Source organism: Coffea arabica, chromosome 4c (assembly GCF_036785885.1).
Source record: "Coffea arabica cultivar ET-39 chromosome 4c, Coffea Arabica ET-39 HiFi, whole genome shotgun sequence".
In the NCBI taxonomy this organism is placed as follows: domain Eukaryota; kingdom Viridiplantae; phylum Streptophyta; class Magnoliopsida; order Gentianales; family Rubiaceae; genus Coffea; species Coffea arabica.
In genome coordinates this window covers 44,269,466-44,291,008 of record NC_092316.1, presented here as the reverse complement: position 1 = coordinate 44,291,008, position 21,543 = coordinate 44,269,466, and the positions used below count along the sequence as shown (strand labels likewise).

At 34.2% G+C, this 21,543-nt stretch overlaps 1 pseudogene; it reads right to left on the bottom strand.

The window, feature by feature from the left end:
• Nucleotides 1-21,299, bottom strand: part of LOC113739195 (ribose-phosphate pyrophosphokinase 4-like) — a 28,304-nt pseudogene extending 7,005 nt beyond the window's left edge.
• Nucleotides 21,300-21,543: the final 244 nt, after the last annotated feature.

The window sequence follows — 21,543 nt, the reverse complement described above, 5'->3', positions numbered from 1 at the left end:
GTGAAAAGACAACCCTGTTCACTAAACTCCTACCTAGACCAGTCTGGGTATTTCCATCTTATCTCAGGCTACCCAGCTTGGATTGGGCTGAAAATTTACAGGCAACTAGAAAACATCATTCTATACAACTTTCCTGTTTTGTGCTAAGGCCAATTCGGCCTCTAACTAGGTGCTACAGTGCCGAGCAGAATTGGGGAAATGAAACCCTAACTGGAAATTTTTGCATTCAAGCCAGAAATTTTCCACTAAAACATCTCTTTAGCTATCACAAGTCATTAATTTAACATAATCAAGAACAAAGGAATGATGGCTAGACATGATACCTTCAAATATCAAGAAAGGTGATGACTTAGGGATTTTTCTTCCAAAACAACTCCACCAAGAGCTTCAATCTTCCTTAGTTAGCAAGTTTTATGGAGTGATTTGCAATTTAATCGGTTGGAACTCAAGATTTGGACAAGAAATTGAAGTGCAAGATGATGGATTTTCTCTCTCTTTTTCTCTCAAAATTTCATCCAAGACAAGCTAAAATGGAGAGAAATTGGGTCCAAGTTGGTTTTAGTAAAGTTAGAAAAGTCTTGGTCAAAAGTCAAGGTCCAATGGTTTTGTGACAAATGGTCCTTTAGGGTTTTAATCTTATCTTTTTGTCTCTCCAATAATAATCCATCTAAGTAACATCTAATTATCTTTTAGCACCTTGTAAAATAATCACAGTATCCCAAACTTAACCTAATTGGTCGAATTTTTCCGAACTTTCCGCACTAGCGGGTCCCACGTCCGGTATATGCTCTTAATTTCTCAAAAACTAACCGATACTAGAAAAATCATCTAAAAACTATATTTACTCAATAAAATATCTGAAAAAATTTTCTAATAAAGAAATTGTCAAAAAGGCGGGCGATCAATAAAATAAACCCTAGAAACTTAGAAAATTTTCGGGTTCTCGCACTCATTCTTTCGGGGCGTCACAAGAGGCACCTCCCACCCGAATAGAGTGTGGTACATGCTGCCGCTCAGTGCTCACGAGTAAAAACATGTTCGAGTACAAGTGTAAGTCATATACATTCATTTAACAAGTATCATTCAATCAAGAGAGAGAGGACAAGAGCGGTAAAGTACACTCTCGCCTCAACAAATTCACGTATCATATAGCACTTGTACAAATATTATTTCAATCATAGGAACATTGAACATGCACTTGACACTCACTAAGAGCCAAGAGCAAAACAAGATCAAAGTGAGAGATCAGATAAGCTCCTCGGCGTCCTCGTAACAACCTGAAACATGCACAATCACAATTATCTAGGTACTCGACCAAGGCTAATAAGAAAAATATTTTCTTGCTACCCACTTTCAAGGTCACAAGTCCGAGTCAAGTTAAAAGAGCTTTTCTCGCTAAATCATTGAAATAATACTCAAAGGAAACTCAAAAGTCATTTTCGAGTCAAGTCTTGCAAAGAACTCTTAGTTCCAAAAGAAAGTACCATATTTACTTTGGGCACGAAAATCGAGAAAAGGGTTGATAGTTGTCATCTCTCAAAACTTCTAGTCTTACGCTCAAGCTTTAGAATATAAGAAGGGTTCACATTTTCTAAACTAATGGAGTTAAAATGCATCAAAACTCCACTCATTTCTATAGTATATGTCAAAGCTAAAGGTTCCAAGTTTTGAGTTTAAAACTAGTGAAATTCTCCAAGAATTACTTTAGTTAAAATGCTCCATTTTTAGAGTTCAATCTCATGAAAATCAAGGGCATAAGACTAAGGGTTGAAATCCATTTCTCAAGTATGAAATGAGATGCAATTAACAAGGAAAGTTAGACAACCAAGAAACGCATCAAGAGAGCTTTAATCCTTTGGAAACCAAGATTCAAATGAAGGTCTAATGTTCAAAGAGACCTTGTATCCAACCATGAAATAAAACTTAAAATGAACTAACAATCTCAAAGGAAAGTTAAAAGTTCTTAAATGAGCATTTTGTTTGAAAATTCCAGTTTTGTGCGACACCACTTGGAAAAATCATAACTCGACTTTTTTAAGTCTAAAAATTGGAAACTAGATTCAATAAAAAAAATTTTCTAGAAGACACTTTTCTTAGATTCAAATTCGAAATCATTCAAATTTTAGTTCCAACTCACTATTCCAGCAAGAACAGAGCAAAACAGTCTTGCATTTTCAGTAAATTTTGAAAATTTGACAAAATTCATAGAAATAGAATCAGCCCTTGAAATTTATATCATTGAAAGAACTCCTAGTATAGTTTCAAACCAACAAATGGAACTCAATTTGGACCTTCCTACTCCAAGATATAATAGATTTAGGAAAGCTGATTTTTAGAACCTGTTTCACGGAAATTCTAGTTTTGGAGCACTTGCCAAAGTGTATAAATCAGGTCATAACTAAAGCTTCACAAATCAAAATTTAACATGGTCTATGGCATTGGAAAATAGATTCAAAATGCTAAAATTCACTAGAAGGAACCATCTTAAAATTCATTTTGCAAGATAAGTGAAAACGAGATTCAAACTGCAGCTACACTTGTTTCTCGGATGAACACAGTGTGAAAAATCAGTCAACTTTGCCGGTTCACTACGGCTCATAGAAAATGAACTAGAAAGTGCATTTATACCGTTGGAAAACTCTCGGAGTCTAGTTTCATATGTCACAAACGGCACTTGATTTTGGCTCCTGAACGACAAGTTATGGGCTGAAACGTAAACACTAGTTTGGTAACCTGGTTAGCAATTTTCCAGATTTCTTCCTTACTTTAACCCAACTTTCACTCAACTAAATGAAATGCTTTTAAAGAGTTAATTTACATACATAAACACCAATATATAACAAGTATTTTGGCATCAAATAACCACAAAATTCGAAGTTAACATGAGGGAAATAACCAGTAGAAATTTCGGACAAAACGCTCCTTTCTCTCTTCAACTTTTCTTTTCAACTCTCACTACAAAAACCAAGATTTCATTCACAAAAACAGCAACCAAACAAGCAATTCCTCAAGACCACTACCTAAGAAGCTACCTCAAGACATCTACCTAGTGTCAAGGTTCAATGAACCCATCAATAACCCAATGTTTAACTAGTTAGAACTAACTAAACTAACCATAAGTTGGAGGAAAGAAATGAGAGCTTTGGAGTGTTACCTTACTTCCAAGAGATGAAGACCAAGCCACTAGAGTTTAAGTTCTAAACACCCAAGGTTCTTTCCTCCTTCAAATCTCCCTTCAAACTTGAGTGATGAACCAAGAAAAGGTGCAAGATTGGAGTGTGTTTTTAGGAGCAAAATGGAAGAAAAGGAAGCTGAAAATTTTGGTAAGAAATAGGTGAAGGGTGGCCGGCCAAGAGGGAAGGGGAAGAAAGGGTTTGTGTGGGTTGTTGGTGAAATGATGGAATGACAAGAAAGAAATGACATAAAGTTGATTTGATGCAAAAAGTCAACTAATGAAAAGTGGGCTATTAGTGCTCCTAATTGAGTTTAATTCAACCCACTCACCTCTAATCCCTCAATTAACTTTTCTTAGTCTACTATTGATCATCCTTAATTTTCCAAGACCACTGCACTCTCGGACCGAATTTTGCCTCGAAAAACATGTATTCACTAATTCTCACTAGTTGAGCCGCAGAAAATTTAACTTTTAAAACAAATGTGCTAAAATATAATTCAGAATAATGTACAATGTAATTGTAATTAAAATGGATAAAATAACTTAATTTGAGCAAACGAATAAATAATAAATTAAATAAGCCAGAAAGATAAATAAAAGAAAGTAAAATAAAAAATTCGGATGCTCACAAGCATTCTGTCCAATCTGGTTTTACTTATTTTTTTGCTTTATTTAAGTGTCAAGTTGAGCCCATTTGAATCAATTTTGTGCCCATTCAACCACCTAATCATTTACCACACTTGTGTGACTTCTTTTTGGTAAGGGGAAAATCCACTTTTCGTCCCAAAACTTTGAGTTAGGGACACATTTTGCCCCTAAACTTTTAGACGCTTCATATTTAGTACATGAATTAATTAATTTTTGCCACATTTAGTTCAAAAACAGTAAATTGATTAATTTGAAGGGAGAAAGTCACGTGTTTGGCACGTGGCCATTAAGTAAAAATAATTTCTCAATCAAAATCAACAGTCATGTCAGCCTTTCCTATCCAAATTGAATATTTTACCATTTTTGGACTAAATGTGGCCCAAAATAATTAATTTTTGTACTAAATGTGGTGCGTCTAAAAGTTTGAAAACAAAATGTGTCCCTATCTCAAAATTTAAGGACGAAAAGTGGATTTTTCCCTTTTTGGTAAGTTGATTGCAACACTTGGATTAAACTCTTCCTCTTCAAGGGGAGTGATCACTAATGTTTTTAAACTCGGACCAGCCAGCAAACCGGAGAAGAGGCCGGTTCGTGGTCTGACCAATCGATTTACCGGTTCATTGATTTTTTTTTTTTTTTACACCCATGGTGCAACTTCAATACTGAGCACTCACAGGTCATCACTTGACACTTGAACTTGACGACTGATGCACAATCCAACATAGTTATTGATAACTTAAGTCCCTAAAATGCATTCACCAATAAAATTTGAAACTAAATTTAAGTTGAGATAATAATAAAATTCTTAAAATTTATACATGAAATGGAATAATAAACGTAACCAAAATATCATAATTCACCGCAAGTTTTCATAAATTCATTACAAACATGAATAGATATAGTCCTAATGTTCACCAATTATCACAAACAAAAATACAAAAATAAATAAAAACAAATGTTAACATTCATTCACAATCCTAAAAAAAGTCCATAAAAGCGTCCAACTCATATTCAAGGCAAACAATTTGAATAACAAACTTCCATCATCGGTGTCACAAGGTAATAGTACCACCTTCACAACTTCATCAATTCATCATGAAAAAATTAAAAGTTTGTTACAAAAATATAAACCTAAATGCTCAAACTCAAAAAAGAAAGGTAAGAATATTTAAAAAACAAAGATACAACCAAATACAAAAAGAATTAATTGCTACTAAACATCACTAATTAACATGTTATATTACCAATTATTATCTTCATCACCATCCAAAAGGTGCCTACGCTAAAATACTTCCAAGTCAATATCATTATCTTCCCCAACTTCACTTTCATCATCTAAATAAATAAATAAAACAACAATTAAGGATTTATCCATATTTATAAGAAAATTCAAACTAAAAAGTGCACTTTTAGCATCTCGTATTACAAGTTAATTTAAAAACCAACCTTCAACTAGTTGAGAATCATCCTTAAGAAGTTCTTCAAGTTCTTCCTCCAATTCATTATAATTAATATCACCATCTTGTTCTTCTTCTATGACCCGAAATTCTATTTTATCAATAGATTCATAATCAATGAGATCATAAGATCTCTTTCGGCGATGAAACTTACAATAAAATACATTAGTTATAAATCTAATATTACCTTGAAAAATAAAGTAAAAAAATCAATTATACCTATGTTGCAAACGCAAATTGTAGTGCACATAAACAAGATCATTAAGTTTTTGGTGCTCCAACCTATTTCTTTTTTTAGTGTGAATGCGTTCAAAAATGATTCAATTACGTTCACACCCAGAAGAAGAAGCCGTTTGATTTAAAATTCTAATTGCAAGATTTTGCAAATTCGGAGCATCACAACCATATAACTTCCACCAATTTTTTGTCATAATCATATTAAAATATTAGACCAAAATAAAGAATAAATCCACAATTTTTAGATATCAAAAAAATATAAATAACCTGGCCAATTAGATTTGATAGTAAGAATAGCAAGTGTGCGCTCAAAACTCCCTTGCCTTTCTCGATACATTCCAACCTCTTGTGATAATTTTTTAGGGTTACACTAATCCATTTTTGTTTCAATGTAATCAAGTAAATCATTTATAATCTCTGGATGTGTACAAAATGTGGCACTCTCATATTGAAAAGTAGAATTCAAATAATAAGCAGTAGCATGTAGACTTTTTCTCAACATTCTATCCCACCTATCATTGATGATGTCAATTTAAGGCTTATACAATCTCTCTTTATTTCTAAACAATTTTTTGATGCCATTTATTGCTCTAAACATGCCTTCATAAACATAACCCAATGAAGGCGTTTCATTAGTGTCACAAATACGCAATAAACAAATGATAGGGCCCATTATTCTTACCATAATCAAATAGTTATTCTAAAATCTTTCACCCAAAAAAATTTGCTTCACCTCTTTTCCTTTCTCTATTCTTAGAAATTTTTTGTAATCCCCACTAGTAATCAAAGATTGCAAACTATCCTTATGATCATGCAAACTTTTTATACAATAAAGGTAGTTGTAAATCAAGTTTCACCTGGATAAATAATTTCTTTCCACCCTACAGTCTTTCTTAACCAATTCAAAGTGAACTTATGATTGTAGATAAAAATGATCATTGTTGAAGTAACAGACACTAGCTTTTACATCATTCATTTCATCAATGTCTTTCAAAATCAAATTGATGCAGTGTTCAACACATGATGACCAACAAATGTTAAGATATCTTTCACTTAACAAAGACAGTAACTAAATGCACCACATTGTTTAAACCAACCATCTTAACAATTTCAGCAAATAAATTGCATAAATTTTCTGCACTTGTTACAATATCAAATGCATCCATAGATTTAATGAAAGAAATACCTTTAGGACAACAAACCAAAAAATTAATCAATGGTCTTTGCCTAGTGTCTTTTCATCCATCACCCATTATAGTGCAACCAGTTTCCGCCCAAGTACTTCTAAAAGAATCAACAACTAATTTTACATCTCTCTTGACATTTCGCAACAAGTTAACTCTCAAAGAATGATAGGATGGACATTTGTAACCATGACTCATTGATGTTATTTGATCAATAGCTTTTTGAAAAAATGGAGAGTTAATAGCATTTATAGGAATGCAAGCATCACAAAACCAAAGAGCAATAGTCATGCCCATATTTTCTCATTTTTCCTCACTTTGCAAACAAACTTGGATGGTTGGTTTAGAAGTATCACGCCCACCTTTTAAAACAGCACGTATACCTGTTGAAGCACTGACCTTTCTCTTTTCTTTACTAGACGCACCTATCTCATTTGCTGAAGGAGAAGGAATTTCCTGAACTTTATCGCCATGCTGAATGGATTTTCCACCCCAAAATCACCCTTCTTTTCTTTAGATTATTGCTCTTTCTTCTTCATAGATGCTAAAATAGCATGTCTAATTGCCGGGTCAATCCTTAAACATGGAACAATGCTGCCCTGTTCTCCTGCCAAATGCTGTTTCATTCGATGAATGCCACCGCCAGCAATTACTTTAAAACAATACTCACATGTCAAAGTTCTTCTTTCTTACTTATTGACACCTTCCGAACAATAATTTGTTGCTATATCGGACTTTTGTCTATGATTTTGACTTGCTGATTCTCCACTATTAACAGCTCCAGCGGTTGAAGATTGTGAATTACTACCAGTAGCGGTATCCATTATCCTTCACATAGTTAATTTAGACATAATTAGTTCATTTGTAAAATATAGTGTCCCAATAAGAAAATAAAATTAACAAATTTTCAGTAATATAAGAAGATCAATTAGTCACATCAATAGCTCAACTGTTAGCATTTGCTTTTTTCATTTGTAAAAAAATTAAGATATCTAATTCAACTAAGTATCTATCAAACTCATGCATCCTTTGGTAAGGTCAATTAAGCAATTAACAAAATAAAGTGACAGCCATGTATTATAGGCAACACAAGATAAGAAAGTAAAATAGAATATATTTTATTATGGCAATCTCTACCTAAAGAAGGAATTGCATGAATTGTCAAGGCTATTTCGAAAATAAACATAGTCAAGATAGTCCTCAAAATTTTCCTTGTTTTCTTTCTACTTTTCCTATAAATAATGTACTAAAGAAACTCAATGAAAATTGGACATGAAATAGAGCACAATCGGTCTATGAAATATTTGCTCCTTTATTTTTTTCCCTAAAAGAATGAAATTTGCTCCTACAAACTAGTACTCTGACGTGCTAGTACATTTACTTACATTTAATTCATGATGTCTACCATTAGTCATTAGATAGTCTGCCTCTGCCAGCTATCCATCTGTACAATATATAATAAACTCCTCCTATGTCCAATACCATATTCAATTTATATTTTTTCTATTTTTATTTTGTCTTTCTTTCTATTTGCGACAACATTTCTGGGAGCATTTCTTACTATTTCTCTGTATCTTATTCATTTATTTATTTAAATTTCTCTTGAACATCAGCAAAAAAAAAATAAGTTGGATTGTTTGCATTAGTTAAAAAAAATCCCACCTACCTTTTACTTGTATTCCCCCAACAAAGCAAAAAGGATACAAACTAAAATTTTTTTTTTAAAAAAACTAATGGAAGAAAACAATAACAGTTATAAAATGAAACTGCCCATAATAGATGTGTCTTTATTACATTTTATTTTGCTAAATTCAAATCAAGTTGCTAAATTCAAAATGAAACTGCCCTGTTAAGTATTTTAGTCTTTCACCTAACCAATAAACCTCCCAAAGCTATCTGTCCTAGACTAGAAACTCATACCTTGAAGACGTTCACTGGATTGGTCAATGGCAAAGGCAACAAAAAAACCTCAGTCAATGATGATTGTCTGGCTTTCTGTTATCTTTATCTATAAACAAAAATAGACAAAAAAAAGGACGAACCATGTTAAAAAATAAAATTTTAAAAAAGAGAAACTAGATTACTAGATTAGTGCTTCTTTAGATTTCCTTCAAATTTTACCTGCGCATTACACGAACTGCAACTCTGCAACTGAGCCGAAGAAATCATGCAAAAATAGTTCAAACTAGATCAATTTATAGCTGAAATGCTAAAAGAATAAGAGGGAAAAGAAAATAGAACAGAGGAGGATGAGTCGATGACGAAGTGAAGCAAAACAAAGAAATAAGAGTCTGATGTGTCTTAGTGTTAGGGTTTCTTTTTTTGAATCTGATTTTTAGTTTTTCACTTAATAAGTTAAGTAGATTTCTACACAAAACAAGCTTGTTCTCTGGCTCTAGTTTAATGGTAAGAAATCCTTGTTGTAGTCCTAAGGATTGGGGTTCGAATCTTTGCAGCTACATTCTTGAAATTATTTTTGACAATATTTGAAAATTTTCAAAACAGCCAGTTTATGGTCCGAACGATTTTTCATGGTTTGTCTGGTTCATCTAGTTTCTAATGGTTTTTCATTAATCTCCGATTTTAGCACTAGACTGAACCGATGACATGTCCGGTTCGCGGTCCGATTGGTTGAACTGATCGGTCCGATCCGATTCTGAAAACATTGGCGATCACAGGCCTTGAGAGCGACTTGGTGAGTTTATTAGAGAGTTCAACTTGAGTGAAACACAAGAGTTGAGAGTATATACGTAAGGGAGTGAGTGAGGAACTTTTTCTTCAATTATTACTAACCATTTTGCATGTCTAGTAACAATGACTAATGGAGGTGGAAGGAAATCCAATAGTAGTGTTGAAGGGGCTTCCAATTCTTTTGACATCAAACTTCTCACCGAGATGTTGGAGGACAAGTTTAGCAAGATGTTGAGTCAAGCATTGGAACCAATTCATGAAGAGCTCTACAAATCATGATCCACTCCGAAATAGCCCAAATCTAGCTAGAGGAAGATACTTGTGGAGGAATCCGCGGGTTAGAATGATGAGAAGTACGTGAGGCATCCACGGACGGAGCGGCACAATAAGTGGCAAGGCGATGATCTTATCAAGGGAATTAAATTCAAAATTCCACCTTTTTAAGGAAAAACTGATCCTGAAACTTATTATAGTGGGAAGTCAAGATTGAGATGATCTTTGATTGTCACAAATACACCGAGGACCAAAAGTAAAGTTTGCCACTATGAAATTTATGGATTATGCTATGACATGGTGGGACCAATTGCGTGCCAGTCAGAGAAGGAATCGTGAGCATCCCATTGAAACTTGGAATGAATTAAGAAGTTTAATGAAAAAGAAGTTTGTATCCAATTACTATCATTGGGATCTATATCAAAGGTTGCAAGCTCTCACTCAAGGGAATAAGAGTGTCAAAGACTACAATAGGGAGATGGAGATGCTTATGATAAGGGCTGATATACATGAAGATGTTGAAACTATTATGACTTGTTTTCTCAATGGCTTGAAGCCAGAAATCTCGAAGATTGTTGAGTTACAACATTACCTCGAGATGAGTGAAATAGTGGATAAATCAATCAAGGTAGAGCAGAGGCTCAAGAGGAGAGGTAATACACGTTTTTCTTCTACTACACCCTTCTCAAATTGAAGGACAAAACCACTCTTTGAAGAGGGAGAGAAATCTTTGAATTCCACTCCTCAAGCAAAGTCATGGATTGATCAACCTAAAGCTAGTTCGAAAATTGAAGCAAATAAGGGAGGATGTACACCATCAATTGAAGTCTCTAAAACGCAGAATCGGAACACTAAATGTTTCAAATGCCAAGGGTATGGTCACATCCAATCCTAATGCCCTAACCAATGAGCTATGTTGATCCTAGGCAATGGTGAGGTGGTAACTGATGATGAAGATGAATACAAAAACATGCCACCTTTGATGGAAGAGGAAGAAGAGGTTGAAGAGATGCCTACTAATACGCCTTTAGGATTAGGGTTGGTGGTGAGACGTGCCTTAACTGTCCAAATTCACAAGGATGATGCACAACCTGAAAACATCTTTTACCCACCTTGTCAAGTGAAGAACAGAGTGTATAGTTTGGTGATTGATCCAGAAAGTTATGCAAACATAGCTAGTGCACCCATGGTGGAGAAGATAGAATTTCCTATTACTAACCATCCACATCCTTACAAGTTTCAATGACTCAATAATTATGGTGAATTGCAGATCTCTATACAGGTTCCATTTAAAATTGAAAAATATGAAGATGAAATTCTCTGTAACATTGTTCCACTGCACGTGAGTCACATCATTCTTGAAACACCATGGCAATATGATAGGCGTATCACCTTTGAGAAAGCTACCAACAAATACTCTTTTGTACACAATAATAGGAAATTTACACTTGCACCACTATCACCGAAACAAGTTCATGAGGATCAAAAAAGTTTATAACATGAATTTCGGTTAGATAGAAAGAAAAAGCAAGTGAGTAAGGTCGGTAAAAATGAGAGGAAACAGGCATTATTGTGCACGACCTTAGAGGTAAAAGTCGAGGAAAATAAGAGTGTATTACAAAAGCCAAAAGTGAAAGGAGAGACTTGTTTTCTACTAACATTCTTAACTTTTTGTCGCCTAGTATGTGTGCTGGATTTTTACAAGGTCAAAGGGCCACTAAAGCGCGAGAACTTGGGGCTGAATATGCAGCATTTGGAATTGATTTTTACATAACTAGGTTAGCACCTGGAATTATTAAAGCTGACCGAGGTGCAATTGATTCTAATTGTGGAATAAAAGGAACGGATCGCACATTACTTTGCTCACCTACATGTCTAGTCTACCCTAACATTTTTGTCTTGTGCTTAAATTGTGTAGATTTGAGAACAAATCTTCATCAAGAGGAGAGGAATAATGCAATCCAAGGTTCAAGTCCAAATTCAAAGGTTATTTCTCTTGTTCGCGTCAAGTTCAAGTTGGATTGTGTGACGGCCCCACCTTCCCTAAGGTGAACCAAAGGGTTCGGCGGACCGCCTGCCTATCTCTCGCCAGAACTCACTCACTCATAGTTCAAGAAAAATAACGTACGTCCATAGAAAAATGCATAACATATCCACTTCAACTTCATATATATATTGTTGCTCAAATCCAGATACAAAGCTTCTACACACCAAAATACTTCAAGGTGTTGACAAATCGAGTACAATCAATCCTAGTCTTAAAATTGAGTACAATCGAGTACAATCAACCTTAGTCGGGTACTAGCGTGAGTACAAATTCAAAATTCAAAACAACTAGACTGCGCTAGTCTGTACACGTCTCACGCCTCGGTCGTACCCCCTGTAAGGAAAACAAATGGCGTGGAATGAGGTAAAAGCCCAATGAGGTTCCAAATAACAAATTGACCATTTTTAAAACTACGAATATCACCGTAGCAAATTAATGAGTATCAAAAATTCATAAAAGTGAACCAAATACTTCAAGTAGCAAATCCCAAAGTGAGCGAGTGTAAAAGTTTTTCAGAAGAAACAATAATTATTCTAAAGTATAAGGATACGGAGGGCTCTCAGGAGCCAAATTCCCATTGCATCACCAGAGCTTGATCAAGTAATAGTTGACACTCCGTCAACCTTCAAGTAAGTAACCAATCCAGTAAAGCACCACTTACACTACTCTCCGTCCACCATTCACACCCCCTACTGGGCCCAAAATCCTCAATAAATATTGATGGTAATACTCGAGTATACCGACTAGTTGAGGAGATAACACTCCACTCGACATCACTAACTACCCATGATTCGTTATCTAATCGACCAAGCACTTGCCGGCTCTACTCGATTAACTAGCTAGTGGGGCTTGGGTTCCCAAGATTGTCGATGAGATAACATCTCCAATCGGCTGAATCAAAATAAAAGTACGGAGACGGGAATGAGAGGCACCTCCCACTCGAATTGAGTGTGGTACATACTGCCGCTCTGCACTTATAACTCAAGTACAAGTATATCACGTCAATTGCAACAATAAACAAGTATATATCATATTAGGGTAAGTGCGATAAAGTACACTCTTGCCCGATCAAACAAATTACATATCATTAAATCACATTGGTCAAGTATGGAAAACAAGTATCCAGTTCAATCAGATATTTGGAAGCACTCACCAAAGGTCTAGTGCCTCTCAAAAGTCACGTTCAGGTCCAGCTCCTTGGTTGGAGTCCAAATCTGCGATAAAATATCATTTCTGAGTGTAAAATTCTCTAGAGTTCGAGACATAGGATTTTCGCTTCAAGAAAATCAAATAAATGCAACTCGTTTAAGTAGTATTCAAGATACTTATCAAATCCCGAAAAATTTAAGCTCGCTCGTTTAGTTTCGGTAAGGAAACGATGAAAACTTTAGAACTCTCACTGGAGTTGAAAGAACGAGAAAATGATACAAGTTCGGCCAAATTCTAACTTATATACCTCGATAAATGAAGACGTAAATATCCTAGATGGTTCAAGTGGTTTTCACTCTCAAGCCTTACTCGAGTCGCAAGTATATCTATCTAATTTTCGAGCATAAATTTGGGCAGCACGCCCTTTGTATTTACCTATTTTTCAGCCCTTTATGGTTTCATTCTTTTCCTCAATCAGTTCCAAAGTCACACACAAAATACTCTCATTTCAATAGCCATTCAATAGGTTCAAAGTCATACAAGTACAAAATCAAACTAGAAAAATGTCCGGAAATGAAGTTTCAGTGATAAATCAAAAGACAGATTTGATGTCGCTTAGCGGAACAGACACAACTGGAGATACACTTATCGGATTGGGGTGTAAGTTATACCGTTTCGAAGCTAAGATAAATACCTACAACTTTGATGAAGACCACTCAATCCAATTCGTAGTGTATCTAGGTCAAAATTTCAAATTATAGAACCAGAATCTCACATTCGGGCTAGTTAACCGCACTATGCATAAACGATAATAACTCAGGCTATCAAAGTTCGATTGAGGCGTTTTTAGGGGCATTGGAAAGCTAAGATATATCACTACAACTTCTGTGTTCTGGCCAAATGCTAGTTCAGTATGGATCAGGGTGAAAAGACACAATCAGATTGGTGAAACGTCAAAATTGTCCATAACGTTCTACCAATGGCCGTCAGGGGTATTTTTGTCTTTTCATATGATACAGTACTCTGATTGAGCTGAAATTTTGCAGAAAACTATAACACATCATTCTATACAACTTTCATGTTTTGTACTAAGCCTAATTCGGCCTCTAACCTAGTCAAACAAAACCAGTCAGAACAGGGGAGGTGAAAAACTGAAATCTGGAATTTGGGGTTTCAAAGGGAAATCTCTTCATTTCTTGCTTCAATCACTACCACAACCTCTTATACAACTTACATATACCATATACCATCCAAACAATAGAAATTTCAAGTGAACCATTCAAACCCTAACTTAAAATTCATCACTACAATCATCCAAAATCACATGAATTAAGCATCACAAGCAAGATTACAAGTTACTACTCAACTTAGACAAGACTAAGGAAAATAAATGTGATGATCAGCCCATATGCCTCTCAAAGATGCTTATAAGAGTTATCCACCACCTCTTCTTGTAATCCTTTTGTACACCAAGCTTTCCAAGTGCTTAAAGAAGGATTTAAGCGGTTTAGAATGTTGCTTTCTCACTCAAATGGATCAAACTCAAGATGACATGGAGTTCTTTCTCTTGCTCTCTCTCTCCCTCAAGCTCACGGTTTTCAGCTGGAAAAATAGAGAAGATTGGAGGCTAAGAAAGGTTATAAGACCTGGTCTTGGTTTGGGTCAAAGGTGCTTGGATAGCCTCCACTTGTCACCACCAAAATCCATCTCAATTTTTTTTTCTTTTCTCTTGTTTTCTTGGTCAAATATTGTGGCTGATGTATGAGATATTTTGAGGGTTAATTAGCTGAAATAAAATGAGAAGATTAAGGTAATAAAGTATGGGTTAAGTGGTGTGTTTACCCGATAACAAACGGTACCCGTCGGTTCGAGCCGATTTTCCTTCAATCGCGTATACTAGTGTTTTAACTTATAATTCACTAACTTATTATTATCACTTCTAATCACACACTTAATATTATCTAAAACTCACTCTTAATCACCAAATTTAGTGCACACATCTCACCGAGTGAGCACACGGTCAAAATACGCAAAAAGCCCTAATTTACCCGAATGAAGAATCTAAAGGGAAAACCCTTGATTCTATGGTGGATTGTAATTACTGAGAGTGTGAATGAGTAGTAAAGCTATTAGAAAGGAATAAATGCTAAATAAAAGGAATTTTAAGAAAAATATGAGGGATTTTACAATTCCATTGATTACAATTATGGTTTCGATTAAAATATAAGGGATTTAGGAAAACCGGGTAGTCACAAGTAAACTAGGGTTTTTTTTCCTTTTGATTAGAATTTAGGGTTTCTGATCTTTAAAACAAAACAATGTTTTAAAATAAAAAATAAAATATAGAAACCGTAATATCCTAAAAGTCGGGGTATCACAGATTGCTCATGCGACAACATCATCATACTCAAACTATTGAAATGGAAGGAAGTAAAGGAAAAATCGCCGGATAAAATTTGAAGACAAAGTTGGTCATTGGAGTCATTTATTTCCTTGTTATTGATCAGTGCTATTAAAGAATTTAAATATTTATTTTCATTTGTTTCTTAGTAGTTAAAATTAACGGTCAGCTTTGTTGCTCAATAAGATCGATTGGTTTTCTAGTCAAGTTAGGATTGTTTTTACTTAAATCATTCTATGTTAGTTTAGAATTTAGAGTTTTAATCTATAAATAGCCTTGTCTTGTAAACGTTTAGGAGGAGTTGATTTTCTTTTTGATAAAAAAATTGAGAGTTTTTCTCTTAAAACTTGTTACAAGTTTCTTTTGAATATGTAGAGTTAGGCTGTAGTGTTCATTGGCTTTACCAATCAAGAAACGTACATGATGGTGGTGCATTCTATCAAAATCAAATTCGCTAATTCATTGATTGTGAGATCATAACTCGGAAATTAAAGGGGTCCAGGGTTCTCTCCGCTACTCAAATTTTGAAAAATCATCTAGGTCCAGAACTTGTGAAATATGGGTTTCATCTTTGACGGGGTTCGTATCAACATACAAGTGCACCATTTGGAAAAAATAAATAAGATTCTCAACATTGACTGAAATAGGTATTGTTATTTCGATTTGTCATCTAATACTGGTGAAGTGGCATTAAACTCTATGTCTGAAAATTTTAATATCATTATAACACTCAATTATGAGGTTTTAGGTATAAATGTTAGAATGGAAGTTGTTGATGATATGCAAGTGTTGGAAATGTTTAAGTATCATAATACAATTGGAATAATTAATTGCATGTTGATGTCATGAATAGTGATGGTAATATAAATGCTGATCTTCATAATCTGAATGTGAATGGTGATGGAAACATAAATGTTGGTCATGATCTGAATGAAAATAGAAATGGATTAAATGATAATAGTATTACGAATAGAAAACAAAATGAGTGAAATAAGGTTGCAACTTCTTACTTGATTATGAATGAAGTTTTTAATGAATATCTGAATAAAAGTGCTAACTTAAAGCACAATATTGGTGTTAATAGTACATGGATGAAGTTTAATGGACCTGATGATGTCGAAACAAATGATGAGGTGTATTTTTTACTGATAATGATGAATTCTTTTATTGGATGATTGTAATTGGATAAAGTAGTTACAAATGAGGAAAACAGTGATAGTTTTGACTATGGGTATCAATCGAATAATGATTCCTACATTTTAGATTCATCTGATTCAAATTTTAAGATTGATCCCTTATCTAAATGCTTAAATGGTGATGAGTTTAAGCCTACTGATGATGAAAATTTTAACTTGATGAAAGGTATGTTATTTACGAATGTGGATGACTTTAGCAAAGTATCATATGACTATGTAATCTAAGAGGGATTCAAACTAGCAAGAAAAAAAATGAGAGAACTAGAGTGGCTGTTCACTGTGAAGTTGAGGGATGTCCTTGGAGAGTTCATATTTTCCCTTTACCTGATGGTGTAACATTTTAAATTAAGACTTGTACTCCAGATCATACATGTGTCATGAATGACAAAATCAAAGTTTCAGATCAATGGATGGCTAAAAAACTCATTCTCATCCTAAGAGTTAATCGAGAGATGAAATCTGCTCACTTTAAAGATGTGCTATTAAAAGTTGGAATAATCCTATTGATATGAAACTCTTTAGGGCAAAACAAAACGCTCGTCAGATGATTGACGGGGACAATGGTGACTCATATAAGAAACTCCCTACTTATGCACATAATTTTATGAAGACAAATCTAGAAAACTTTGTTAAGATCCATTATATGAAACTATCTTTTTGTGTTACTTCTTCAATAAAGAGAATATCTGTTGGTGCAATGCATTAAAAAATGGTTTTCTAAACGATTGTGCCCCCTTCATCAGGTTTGATAGTTGTCATCTTAAAGGGCCATATGGAGGAGTTTTGTTATCTGCTATTTCATTGGATGGTAATAGTGGTCTTTTCCAATTGTGTACACTATAGTTAAAAGTGAATGTAGAGAGAGTTGAGAATTTTTCTTGTATTTGCTTGATGAATTTTTTTTGAAGAATTTGGTGCCGATAAGCCATGGAATTTCATGATAGACAAACAAAATGTATGAACGATGCCTTATAGATCTGGATATTTGATTGTTATGATTATTATATCTAACAGCAACTATTTGTTATGTACCTAAGGCCTTATTGAAGTTGTCAATAATTTGGTGCCACATGTTGTGTACAAAAAATGTTGTTAGGCATATCTACGATAACTTTAGACTTAAATTTTTGGTCTTCAACTGAGAAACCTTTTTCCACAAGTTGGTAAAAGCTATATCAAGTTAAGTTTTATAGCTGCAATGATTAGGACAAATGAGTTCAATCCAACTACATATTAATGGTTAGACAACATTCCTTAGGCCCATTGGGCCAGACATGTATTTCAAGGTCCAGTAACAAGTGACCACATCATCAATAACATTGCTTAATCCTTTAATCAATAGTTAGAGGGACCTAAGAATGAAGCCTATCTTAACAATTCTAAATGGTCTTAGAGTTAGAGTAAAGAGTAGGTTGCATAAGAGATACGAAAAAGGTTGTCTGATGCCAGGAAATATTGTGCCTACTGTTGTAGCAAAATTGAAAAAGGCTGAAGAAGCATCTAAAAAGTGTACTATGCTATTGGCACATGATTGTGAATTTCAAGTGATAGATAACTCGGTAGACTATATAGTGCATATTCAAGAAAGAACATATGAGTGTAGGATGTGGGATATTACTGGCATTCTATGCAAGCATGCAGCAGTTGTACTTATAAATAAGAGGAAGAAATTAGAATATTACTGTCACCCTACTTACTTAAAGGATGCTTACCTAAAAGCATTAATAAAATTATTCATCATATTCCCGATTCTAACTTATGGCATGAGTTAGAGGTGCAAACTCAAAACATGCTACCACCACCTCTTAGAAGGAAGATTGGTAGGCCAAAAAAGGCTGAAGAAGAGGAAGCAAGATGAAAAACCTCCAAACGCACAATCAAAAAGATCTAACACTATCAAATGTGATAATTGTAAATATTTTGGACACAATAAAAGAACTTTTAGAAAAGGTCTGATACAAGGGGCAAAAGAAAGAGCAGTTCAGCTAACTAGGTAATGTAAGCTTTTGAAAGAGATTCTATAATTATCTTTAAAAAATTACTAATATGTACTCTTTTGCATGTAAGAATAAGTGCATAACAATATTGCTACTAATTGAGGAATGCAATGTGCAAATCTAGCAAATTCTTCAACTTTGGCAAATGTTGCACATCTAGGTGTTAATATCTCTAACAGCAATTCATTGGGGACCAGAGTTAAAAAGGTGTTATTGTGATTGCTTTATAGTTTTTACAAGAATTTAATTCTAATTTGTTGCATATTCTTCTATTTGTTTTAAATAAAGATTTTTTATATTCAGGGGAGAGGAAAGTTATTAATCAAGGTGTATCAACATCGAAAGAGAAAAGTTATTGATCAAGGTGTATTAACATTGAAACAAATGTTTGGCTCTTCAAGAGTTGAAAAGTTGTTAGGTTTAACTATAGCTCATAAAATACTTGCATGTACTCCTTTATGCATTGGTGGCATAGAGATGCATCAACAAGTGGTGCATCTCCAAATGTTATAATTGGCAGCCTGATTACATCTGTAAGAGCTTTAGCCTCAACTAGAGCTATAACAATTTCGCAACTTTCTCAAAATCAGAGTGATTCAAGTGGTAAAGGACAAGAAAACATAGATGGGGTTCCATGTGGCAAACATGGAATCCTTGAAAATTTAGTAAAATTTCTTTATGTATTTTTTTTGGTCAAGTTGTTGCTCTTAAGAGTGATATCGAGCCAAGTTGAACTCGAGTATCCCTATACTCGAGCTTGAGCTCAATGCCTAGATGCACTAGTTGAGTTTGAGTGAGTTAGTTATACTACGCTCGAGCTCGATTCGAAACAATATATTGTGGGCTCGAACTCGACTTGTTGGAGATCAAGTCAATACTCAAGTTCAATATCAAGTTCGAGTACTTGAGCTCGTTAAAGAATTTCCAATTGAAGGAATAATTTAGTTATTTTTAAAATATTAATTAAATATTATAGCGAGTACTCAATAGAGCTCAACGAGCTCTTAAGTACGTAATATCCCTACTCGAGCTTGACTCGCACACTCAATCAAGTAGCTCGAGCTCAAGTCAAGCTTGAGTCGAGCAGCTGACCGAGCTACTCGCGAGGTTGAGTCAAGTTACTCGATTGAGTTGCAGCCCTAGTTGCTCTTGATTTTGAATAATGTGATGAACAATCTTTTTAAGTCTTTCAGTCCGTGAACTTCTAATCTGTCATAATAAGTTCATCTATGTAAGGTGTTTAATTTTGGATTTGATACTTGAAATTTAGTTCCTACATTGATTTACATACGAAGCAGATTTTATCAATGTGGTTGTGGCTTTACTTTTGAATGCTATTGGGTTGTTATTCTGCATCTCAACAAGTTAACATTAGGAATTCTTTTTGCATTCAATAACATGGATAGAACATTACAAAACTCAATTTTTAAATATACTAATAGAACTTGAAAAGTTGGAAATAAATTTATATACTTGGACTCAGGCTCTTTGAGTATATGATTTAGTTTCGTGTGTATGTTGTGAAACTCATATATAATTGGCAGCATGATTCTAGTAGACTTTATGGTGTCCTATATTTATAAGACATCTATTAACATAATGTCTTTTTTTTGAACATTATGTTTCTTAAAGTTGATGACTAAGGATGAGAGTAAGCTGACCAATGACCAAACTAAGTGTACTAGACTTTTGTAATCTTGTGTGCACTTTGGTTTAATGAATGGAAGTATCTATTTGACATCAAAGAAAGAAAAAAGAAGGCTAAATTCATAAACATTCAAAGTTTTATTTTTAATACATATTAAAAGACAAAGTCAAATTCTTGTATTGATAAAATTACATATAAAGCTACTTCAATAATTGACTAGATTTATCTCGTTAATTTATTTTTGAAGTTGCATTTATCGTGGATAATCATTCAGGCTGTTTTATCTTATCTTTTTAATAATTCAAATTTGAATGTTATGTTATTTCCACTAAAGCAAAAGGGTAAATGTGGATGATGAAATACGAGTTGGCACCACATAAGGCAATTTGTATCCTATCAATTGCAAAATGTGCTAACAAACATAATTTTTTTAACATCAAGGTGTTTTTGGTTATTGACTGCTTAGTCAAAGGGTTTCATAAGCAGTTTTTCAAAATTCAAGGGATGTAATGGTAGTATAGCCAAACCACAAGGGGTGCAAATGTAGTTAACCCTTCTTATTTCTAACTAAGAAAGTAGCTTAGATATTATTGAAAATGGTTTCCAGAAAACTGGTAGAACATATTTTTCTCATTATGACATATAGGCGTTTACATGAAAAAAGCATTTTTCAAAACCTCCAACCCAATTCATAAAGTTGAAGTCTATATAGATAGCAAACAAGTGCATAAAAATAAGTACGTGTAATTGCTAAAGGGCCACAAATAGTGGGCACAAAATGTTTTCGGCAAACTTGTTCATATTAGATAAAACAATTGTAGTTGTCATGCTAAAACCCAACCATAAGAACAATTTAAAAAATCAATCATGGAGAATGCATCTAGTGCATCCAATGTAGCAGATAAAATATAACTAAAGTTTACCTGTAGAGTATGTATGCCATAGATGACTAAACTTGTTGGATCACCCCTTGGAATAAGAATGTTGGACACAATTCTTGCCATAGTGAATGTAGTAGCCACATCCCCATCTTCTTCCATTCTTTCAAAGGAACCAGTTGGAAAGAAAGGCAAACCAGCAAAAAAAGGCTTTCAATTTCTAAAGTTATAAGTAAATTATGTCCTGGAAACAAAAATTGCTTAGTCAAGGGGGTAAGGAAGTTTTGATCAAAGCGGTCATCATGGCCATGCCAACATATATTATGTCCTGCTTTAAATTACCCAAGGGTCTGTGTAAGACTGTTAGTGCAAAGATTACGAGGTTCTGGTGGGGTGGTGGGGAATAGGAGAATAAAGTGCACTGGGTTAGATGGAGTAAGCTTTCTGAGGTGAAAGGGAAAGGGGGTATGGGTTTTAGAGACCTGGAAGCCTCCAATTTGGCTATGCTTGCAAAACAAATTTGGAGAATTGTGATCAATCCAAATTTGTTAGTAAGCAAAGT